Below are 11,223 nucleotides of genomic sequence, written 5' to 3' on the forward strand. Positions count from 1 at the left end.
GTCGATCGGATCGACGGGGCGTCGATCTGAACGTCGAAGTCGTTAAATTTCCAGAGAGCAACCTTTCGTTTTCTTTCATTCTACGATGAGAAGGACGGTCCGTCGAACTGATCGATGGAGCGTTGATCTGATCTGTCGAATGGTCTTCGCACTAACTCAATTCTACGGCACAATCGACGAATCATCGGCCCGTCCGACGGTACAAAGAACGACCGTCGAACCCCCCTTTCGCAGAACTGCAGTGAAGTTTCATTTGACAAACTTTTCTCCCTTGCCTCTAACTTCTTTGGAATCTTAATTAGAATCATTAAGCATCCCTTCTTACTTGTAGGGACATCATGTACACCTTAACTTACTTTAGTCCCTTCACCGCTCAGCAACCCAAAGTTCCGAGGTGTAACATTCTTTGCCCCTTTTTGGAACATTCGTCCTCGAATGTTAAGTACTCGGGAATTCTACAAAAATTTCACCAGAGTTTCCCCTGTAATATGGCGCTACCATCCTGTCACAACAACCCATAATAATTCTGCCTCACAGGGCTACAACACAATAAACTATAAATTGGCCACACACGACCAAAAGCATGAAAAGTAAGCATACATACCTCAAAAATCTTAATGTTTCATCATGAATCTCTTCTGGGGTTGGAATAAGTGCGGATATGTGGATTTCATTTTCTCCTTCGCTTCCCAAGTTATTTCTTCTCGGTTGTTATTTCACCATAAAATTTGACTGAAACTACTTCTTTATTTTGAAGTCTTCGTATCTGCCTGTCTAAAATGACAATGGCCATTTCTTCATATGCTAGCTTTTCTGTCACTTGAACATCATCAATCGGAACAATCATCGTAGGATCTCCAACACACTTGCGGAGCATTGAGACATGAAAAACTGGGTGGACTGATTCAAGCTCTGAAGGCAAGTCCAATTCATAGGCTACATGACCCACCTTGCGGGTAATTTTATAAGGTCCAATGTATCAAGGACTTAACTTCCCTTTCTTGCCAAATCTCATCACCCCTTTCATTGGCGACACTTTCAAAAATACCCAATCATCAGCTTGAAATTCCAAGTCTCGCTGGCGGTTGTCCGCATAAGATTTTTGGTGACTTTGGGTTGTCAACAATCGATCTCGGATCACCTTGACTTTTTCTACCATTTGCTGAATCAATTCAGGGCCTATTAACTGTACTTCTCCTGTTTCAAACCATCCAATTGGGGATCTACACTTTCTCTCATATAAAGCTTCATACGGAATCATTTGAATACTGGAATGATAACTATTGTTGTATGCAAATTTGATTAGAGGCAAACTATCATCACAACTTCCTCTGAAATCCAGAACACATGCTCTTAGCATATCCTTCAAGGTCTGAATAGTACGTTCGGCCTGTCCATCGGTCTGCGGATGAAACGCCGTGCTAAGCTTCACTTGAGTACCTAGACCTTCTTGAAAAGACTTCCAGAACTTGGCTGTAAATTAGGCTCCACTATCTGTGATAATGGATAGTGGAATACCATGGAGCCGCACAATTTCTTTGAGATACAACCTCGTGTAATCTTCTGCTGAGTATATGGTTCTGACTGGAAGAAAATGAGTTGCTTTCGTCAATCTGTCCACAATCACCCATATGGAATCATACTTGCCTCGGGAACGAGGTAACCCCATAATAAAATCCATATTGATCACTTCTCACTTCCAAGTAGGGATTTCCATTGCTTGTAATAATCCTCATGGCTTTTGATGTTCGATCTTTACTTGTTGGCAATTCAGACATCGGGCTACAAGTTTTGCTATGTCTCTCTTCATGCCATCCCACCAATATATCAATTTGAGATCGTGATACATCTTTGTTGCACCTAGGTGAATAGAATACCGAGAATAATGGGCTTCTTCTAGAATTCATCGGTGCAATTCTGCAACATTCGGAACACATAGCCTGCCTTGGTATCTAAGAATTTCATCCATGGAAACTTCAAATGGGTACTTCTCTTTTCCACGAGATGTGTCTCTGTAATGGCTCAACTGAGGATCTTAATATTGTCGCTCTTTCACTTTCATATTTAGGGATGAAACTGTGGGATCATTAATACCAATCCCTGTACTACCCAAATCAATTACACGTACTCCAAGACTAGCTAGTTGGTGGAGCTCATGAATCAATTCTTTCTTTCCCGGGGAAACTTGACATAGGCTACCCATTGATCGGCGGCTAAGCACATCAGCTACTACATTTGCTTTTCCGGGGTGGCATAAAATATTCACATCATAATCTTTCAATAACTCTAACCACCGCCTCTGCTGCAGATTTAACTCCTTCTGTTTGAAAATGTACTGAAGACTCTTGTGATCCGTATAGATATCAACATGCACACCATACAAGTAATGTCTCCACATTTTTAACGCGTGAATAACTGCAGCCAGTTCAAGATCATGGGTTGGGTAGTTCTTTTCATGTTTCCGCAGCTGTCTCGAAGCATAAGCAATGACTCTACCATGCTGCATTAACACACATCCCAATCCAACACCGGAAGCATCACAGTATACCACATAGCCATCTGAACCTTCTGGAAGTGTTAAGATTAGAGCTGAGGTTAATCTGTCCTTCAACTCTTGGAACTTGCGTTCACAAGCATCATTCCATTGAAATTTAGCTGACTTTTGGGTTAGCTTCGTTAATGGAGCTGAAATAAAGGGAAATCCCTCTACGAATCTTTTATAGTACCCTGCCAATCCCATAAAACTACGAACTTCTGTAGGCCTCGGCCAAGTCTTCATGACTTCAATTTTCTGAGTGTCGACTCGAATGCCATCATCTGAAATAACATGGCCCAGAAATGTTACAGAATTCAACTAAAACTCGCACTTTGAAAATTTTGCATATAATTCTCGGGCTCGAAGAATTCTAAGTACGATACGTAAATGATCCGCATGTTCTGATTCTGTGCGAGAGTATACCAGAATATCATCAATGAATACTATCATGAATTAATCCAAGAGCGGCCTGAATACATTATTCATCAAATTCATGAACACTGCCGGAGCATTAGTCAACCCAAACGACATCACCCGGAATTCATAATGGTCGTATCTCGTTCTGAAGGCTGTTTTGGGGATATCTTCCTCTCTAACTCTCCCTTGATGATAACCCGACCTCAAGTCTATTTTAAAAAACCACTTGGCACCCTGTAGTTGATCAAATAAATCATCAATCCTTGGGAGAGGATATTTGTTCTTTATCGTCACCTTGTTCAACTGCCTATAATCGATGCACATTCGTAGGGAACCATCTTTCTTTCTCACGAACAAGATTGGTGCTCCCCACGGTGATGAACTGGGTCTAATAAACCCCTTTTCAAGCAAATCTTTCGACTGCGCCTTTAGCTCTTTCAATTCTGCCGGAGCCATTCGATAAGGAGGAATAGAAATAAGCTTGGTGTCCGGCAACACATCAATAGCGAAGTCAATTTCTCTTTCTGGAGGAAGGCCTGGAAGTTCACCTGGAAATACATCCGGAAATTCATTCACTACCGGAACGGATTGGAAAGTTGGCGACGTTGCTTCGGTGTCATGTACTCGGACTAGATGATAAATATAGCCTTTAGCTATCATCTTTCTCACCTTAAGGTAGGAAATAAACCTGCCTTTCGGAGATGCTGTATTACCCTTCCATTCAAGCATGGGCTCTCCCGGAAATTGGAATCGGACTATCTTCATTCGGCAATCCACATTAGCATAACATGAGGCCAACCAATCCATACCCATAATCACATCGAAATCTAGCATTTCCAGCTCAATTAAATCAGCTTTGGTCTAGCGATTGCGTATCACAAGTATACAGTTTCTATACACTTGTCTAGCTATCACGGGATCACCAACCAGAGTAGATACCTTAAAAGGTTTAATTGGGTCGGGTTTCACCCCAATACAACCAGCAACATATGGAGTAACATAAGAGAATGTAGAACCTGGATCTATCAATACATATACATCATGGGAAAACACGGATAATGTACCTGTAACCACATCCGGGGAGGACTCAAGATCCTGTCGTCCGGCTAAAGCGTACACACGGGGTTGAGTGGCACCTGAAGTAGATGCTCCCCCTCTGCCTCTACCTCGACCTGCTGGGATTTGAGGAGTCTGCCCTATTGGGCGCACTGAAGATGAACCAGCCACTGATCCTGTGGGCTGAACCCCACATCTACCACTCGTCGACGGGTAATCTCGCATCATATGCCCAACCTGGCCGCAAGCATCTGAACCCTGGCGACACTGTCCGGAATGTAGTCTACCGCACTGGCTGCACCGCGGTACTGGGGGTCTCCTCTGGTTATAATCTCCCCCAAACTGAGAATCTAGGGCCCTCGAACTCTGACCATGTCCTGAATGAAAGGAGCGATCAAATATCCTGCCCGTAAATCAAGGAGGTGCACTAGTCACCGACTGGCCTGAATGTCGGGAATAAGTCTGCCTCGATCCCCCTCTATCATCGCTACCTGCCCCCATAGATCTATCCCTCTTGTTTTACCTTCTATCAATGTCGCGATCACCTCTTTGTGGTTACTGTCGTCCCTCTAAGTTCTGGGCATGGTCTTGTATTCGGAAATTATCCATCCCTTCTTGCAACGAGACTGTTAAACAATCCTTGAACAAATGTGGCTCCAAGCCACTCACAAACCCGTGCACCCTATCTCCCATATCAGCCACCATAGTAGGGGCATATCTAGCCAAGGAATTAAACTGAAGGCTATATTCCCTAGCGCTCATATTTCCTTGCTTCAGATTTAAGAACCTATCCGCTCTAGCTCGGCGGGCCTTGGGTGGCAAATAGTGACGGATGAAAATAACCACAAATTCTTGCCACACGGGAGGAGGCGCATTTTCTTTCCTTGATGCTAGCCAATTGTTGTACCACAATACCGCCACATCTCTGAGTCTATAAGATGCCAACTCCACAGATTCAGTCTCGGAGGCATGAATAATTCTCAATGTTCTCAGCATCTCATCAATAAAACCTTGCGGGTCTTCATCCGGCTTTGACCCGAAAAACTTCGGAGGATTCAAACTCATAAAATCACGGGCCCTGGTACTAGATGCCCGATCACTTGAACACACATTCTACCGCTGTGCCTGGGCGACAACTAATTGTGTCAATAGATAAATGGCCTCGGTCACTTGTTGACCCGAAGCAACCGGTGGAGGAACTGGAGCTGAAGCTCCTCCTTGTTCTTCTACATTGGGCGGGGTGGAGGAAGTATTAGATAGGGCCTCATTATGTGATTCGCCCTCTTCTACATTCATCGGGGGCTCTCTTTCCACCGGCCTTTTTGTCATAGTCTTGCCTTTCTGGGCGGCTGTAGCTTTTCCCTTTGGCGGCATTTCTGAAATCATAACACACTATTAAGAGGGGAAAATCTTATAACACAGCTCTATCGCATGATCCCTTAAGATGAAAGACGGTCATTTTTCCTAAATGCCCTGTAGTCTCTTGTTTATTAGTGTGTCGCGCAACACACCATAAACAAGACTCTACTAGACACGGCTCGTAGACACTTCCTAGGACTGAACTGCTCTGATACCACTTTTGTCACGACCCACTTAGGGGCCGTGGCGGGTACCCAGGGCTAACCACCGAGCACCACTCGTTCTGCTACTCATCATGCTCATTAAGCCTTATTTTATCAAATTCATATTCAAATCATAAGATAATCATCTTTCATTTGAAACATAAACACTTTTATATACATAAACCTTTCGGTAGTAATCTCGTGAGATCATATAACCCACACTGTGTATCTACGAGCCTCTACTAGAGTACTAGACATATGGACGGGACAAGAACCCGTCGTGCCCATAATACATATATATATATATATATATATATATATATATATATATATATATATATATATATATATATATATATATATATATATATATATATATATATATATACACAAAATAATGAACCAAGTAGCACCTCCGGAACAATGGAGTGCTCTCAAGTCAGCTACTGGCTCCTACGAGTCGGGATCAATATCACCTCCCTGTCTACCTGTGGGTATGAAAACAGCGTCCAAAGAAAACGGACGTCAGTACGAACATTGTACTGAGTATGAGAGGCATAAATAATGAAGATACGTCAATGAGATAAAGAAAGCATCAGTAAGGAGCAACTGTATATGACTGTCACTTATAAAAGAAATAACACATGCTGTCTTACTCATAATCATCATCATTTCATATATGCATAAATGTATAAGCTGCTCGTCCAAACCGGATCGGTGTGATAATCATTAGCCTGGGTCCAGGCCTCCCGCGTCCGGGGTATCATCTCATGCCGCCCACTAGTGGTGTCTGCCCATGTCACCTGGACATGGTGTATACATATAGCTGCCCGCCTTAGCGGTGTCTGCCCGACCATATAGGCGTGGTGTAATATCATCAACATGTACTCATCATAATGCATGCATAGAGACTCAAGATAGCTATACTTTATCGAGGTGACTTAAGGTCGTGAACCCCCGATTCCTTTATGGAACATTTATAAACATTCTGCCTCACCTTGAAGGAAATAGTAAATAAGGTGAGTGTATACAACAAACGACATCATTAACTTTATAGAAACATCATGTCATAAACTCTAGAATCTTTAGACTCAAGCTCATCATCATCATTATTGGGCTCATAACGTATCTCTTATCTCATATAGCTATTCATGAACATAAACTTATAGCTTTCCGGAATGTATGAGAATCATAAAGAGGAAAGAAAAGTCATGCTATAGGATTCATGCCATAGAAAGAAAGGACTAGCCGCACATACCTTTTACGCTTAACTAATCTATCGCTTGATCGTTCTCCTTCGATGCTCGCGTTTCTACCTTCAAGAGGATTCGCATTAACATTAGTTAATCGGCTAAAAGAACGTTTTGCTATTTCTAGGGAAAATTGGGCAGCATTTCCTTTGTTTCTACTACTTTTCCCACATTCTATATCAACTCCCAAACTTTCATAACAATATTCACAATATCGCAAACAATAATCATCAATCATCTACATTTCCCACAATTCACCATATTCCTTCAATTTCTCCACAATTATGGTTATAGCTCACTATCGCGTTTTCTCATATATAATACTTATTCCGAGGTCTAAATGTCATTAATAACATATTTACAATCACAGCATATCGATAATCATGACTCAATCCAAACCTCTACCCAACAATGTCACTATTCCCATATTTATGACCCATTTTTCTATATCTTTCTACAATCCACGGGTTTTTTAACTTTCAACACCTTAAACAATCAAGAATGATCATAAAACTCACCTTATATGATGGATAAACTACACTTGAGTGGAACTTCTCTTCTTGCACCAAAACCCTAACTCACTTCCCTTGAGTTTTATTAGTGAAGATGAACTTTTACTAGGTCTCATACACTTGATTTCACGAATTGGGTGTAGTTGATCATGGTTTTCCCTTAGTTTCTTGTGGATGAATAATGAAGAAAGTTCTAGAGGCTTCTTGGTGTGTGGAGAAGTGCAAATAAAATGAATAAAATGAGAGAAGGGTCCTCATATAAAATCTTGAAATCAGTCCCGACCGAGATATACGGTACGATCGACGAAGCGTCGATCGGATCGACGGGGCGTCGATCTGATCGTTGAAGTCGTTAAATTTCCAGTGAGCAACCTTTCGTTTCCTTTCATTCTACGGTGAGAAGGACGGTCCGTCGAACTGACCGACGGAGCGTCGATCTGATCTGTCGAATGGTCTTCGCGCTAACTCAATTCTACGTCACAATCGACGAATCATCAGCCCGTCCGACGGTACAAAGAACGACCGTCGAACCCCCCTTTCGCAGAACTGCAGTGAAGTTTCATTTGACGAACTTTTCTCCCTTGCCTCTAACTTCTTTGGAATCTTAATTAGAATCATTTAGCATCCCTTCTTACTTGTAGGGACATCATGTACACCTTAACTTACGTTAGTCCCTTCACCGCTCAGCAAACCAAAGTTCCGATGTGTAACAGTATGTGTAAAACATGGAGTAACCTACAACGCAATGAATCATCCTCATCTCATTGCTAACCTGGACGACGTCAATGTCAGCACCCAAATTATAGTCGTCTCGAACCTTAGGGATAGTGGCGGCGTCGACAAAAGATTCAAAGTTCTCGATGGACTCGAGAAATTTGGAAGCCCTACAATCATCTTGATACTTTAAGCTAGTAGGAAGAATGTTAGCAGCAAGAAACTCGAGTTCTTCTTTGGAACTAGAAGCAGCCATTGGGGATTGTGGTGAAGAAGGAGATGACGATGCGGGATTAGCAGGAGATTAAGTTAGCAGGGGAATAGAAGACATTGTTGAAAAGGGTTTGGATGAAAGAGATTTCAAAAGCTCTGACGTAGGGTCTTTCTGTAGGGTTTTTGCTGTATAAGGAAAATAAGTGCACGGCTAAATATGAATGAAGCACTTACCTTTTATACACAAAAGGTTGGAAGTCCTGATGTCAAACGGTTTCCAAGGCTGATCGTTACATTGGTGTAATAATGAGCAATTAACATCGTCAAGAATGCAGAACTAAAGAATGTCTTTTCAGGCGGCGGAGCTGGACCTTCGGTATTGCTACCATGGATCGGTTTCGTTTTTGGTTCAAATCCATTCCCCGGAGTCAATGCTTTCCACCGGTAAATGGAGGGACTATCTGCATATGGTATAAATCGGGGTAAAATGTTTGGGTTCATCGATGGAAGATCGGAGCAAGATATGAGAGTTGGCTTTGAGATGTAACGCCGGTTCAGGTTCAACCAGTCGGATATAATAAAGCCTGAGGGGTTATAAATCAGAGCGACGCTAGTTAACAATGCAAGAAATCCGACCTGTAACGGATTTCTCGCCGCCCGATGCGTCGGCCATCACATTATCAACCGTTGAGGTGCCCGAGATCGCCGGGATCACTATCTCCTTAACAGATTTAGTTACCATTTATAACTCTAACTCTTGTGCTATATATAGAGGGGAATCCTCTCATTAGGGCATCTAATTCTCATTACTCTTACATTCTTACTTTGTAACCACTCAAGTGCTTAAGTTATTGATAAGTTTTGGCTCGGGCGTCAAGCCCATTGCTCCGAACTAGACCAATTCATGGTGTCCGTCAATTGACGATTAAGGCTATTCCTTTTTTTGTTCATTACATATCCTTGGTTGTCATTACATATTGCATTATTTGATTAACAGGTTGCACCACATATCCTTTAACCGCTTATAAATTCAATTGTTACCTTTTTAAGGGGTAAACAACTATCCCTGAATATAGATCCATCTCTCTCCCTTTTTAATGTCGACTACTCATCTTCTCAATTTCTCCGATGATGTAATGGGGGCTTAATAAGACGAGCATAGACTTTTTCAAAATTTTGAGTCAGAAATATCTAATAAAAGTAATTTATCATGCATTCACGTACCCCATCAAAATATGTCATAATCCGAATAAACCTACTACTCCCTCCACCCATAATAAGGGTCACTTTAGCCAAAAAAACAAATTGTCTCGTAATAAGTGTCACCTAAGAAAATCAAGACATAAATTAGCTAATTTTTTCCAACTCTACCCTTAGCCAAAAACTGGCAAGTTTCTGTTTTCAAGAAACATTTACATTGGGCCAGAAGAAAATATCTAAATGAAGATTGAAAAAGCCACATAGTAACTTGGTATTGTTGGATTGTCAATAAAAGGATTACTACTAGTGCATGCTCTAATCAAGAGGGAAAAGTCATTTATTTTTATTATATAGGGGTAGTTTAGTAAACTTTATATTGCATTATTAGTTTCTTAATATCTACTCCCTCCATCCCATAATAAGTGTCACCTTAGCCAAAAAAAATTGTCCCATAATAAGTATCACCTTAGGAAACAAAGATATAAATTGGCTAGTTTTTTTTCAATTTTAGCCTTAGACAAAAAGACATGTTAAAGTAGCATCTAAATGATAATTGAAAAAGCCACATGATAACTTGGTATTGTTGGATTCCCAATGTCAAAAGGTTCACTACTTGTGCATGCTCTAATCAAGAGGAAAAGTAATTTATTTTTATTAAATAGGAGTAATTTGGTAAATATCACATTGCATTATTGGTTTCTTAATATGCGTGTTTTTGGCTAAGGTGACACTTATTATTGGACGGAAGGAGTATGTTTTTTACTAAGGTGGGACAGAGGGAGTAGCAAATTTTGAAAAAGCCAAGAAAGTATAAGCAAATTGGTAATGATGAGATGCTCCACTCGATAAAAGTATGAAAATGCAAGTTTTGACTTGTCATTGCAGCGTCACTATTGGATTAAGAAATTAACTCAGCCTTATAGCAGCTAAGCCTATCAACATCATCATGGATACCTCGTAGTCAGCATTGTCCCTCAACCATGAAGCACGCAGCATTCTCTCACTTCCTCTGATTCAGCATGCCTCTCAATGCTTTGCCAATCATATACACACATAAATATCTCTTGTTGGCCATATGATATGATTTTTGCTTGGGGCTTTAGGCATATCTCTTAAAAAATCCACTCACCATAAAAAGTAAAGGTGCTTTCACTAAATAATTTTTAATATAATTTATTGGTTATGTGAAAATTTACTTATTTAAATAAATTTGAAAGAAAAGTTTTAATACCTTCTTGATTATGTCAAATATCATTTATTCTGAACTAAATGTAAAAGCTAAAAACACCATATAGTATGAATCGGAGAAAATATACACCTATAGTTGATATTGCCGCACTAGAATATTTCTCCACGAGCTCATTACAAATCAAGGCAAATTTCCTTTTGTTATTTCCATACTTTTCAAAATCCTTAAAACATCCACAAAACAAATCCTTAAACTCGTAACACTTACTACATAAGTAAACTCACTTATAACTATATAATTGTAGCTTGGTAAGCACTGTCATTTATTGTCTTTTCATGATTGTAGAGGCGCATACTCAACTTCAAAATTAATTGTAGACATAGTTGCCACATAAACTTGTGGGAGATTCTTCCACACCATATGCAACATTACTAGCCATTACTGACTGAACTACAGAACATGTTGTTCTTTGTCCCGTGCGAAGTTTGCTAGTTTGGCTACAAGAACCAGTTCTTATGGATAGTAAACAACAACATCATTAGATCCGGCAAGTAACTAAAGGGAATTCCAGGAA

This window comes from Lycium barbarum, chromosome 4, assembly GCF_019175385.1.
Source record: "Lycium barbarum isolate Lr01 chromosome 4, ASM1917538v2, whole genome shotgun sequence".
NCBI lineage: Eukaryota > Viridiplantae > Streptophyta > Magnoliopsida > Solanales > Solanaceae > Lycium > Lycium barbarum.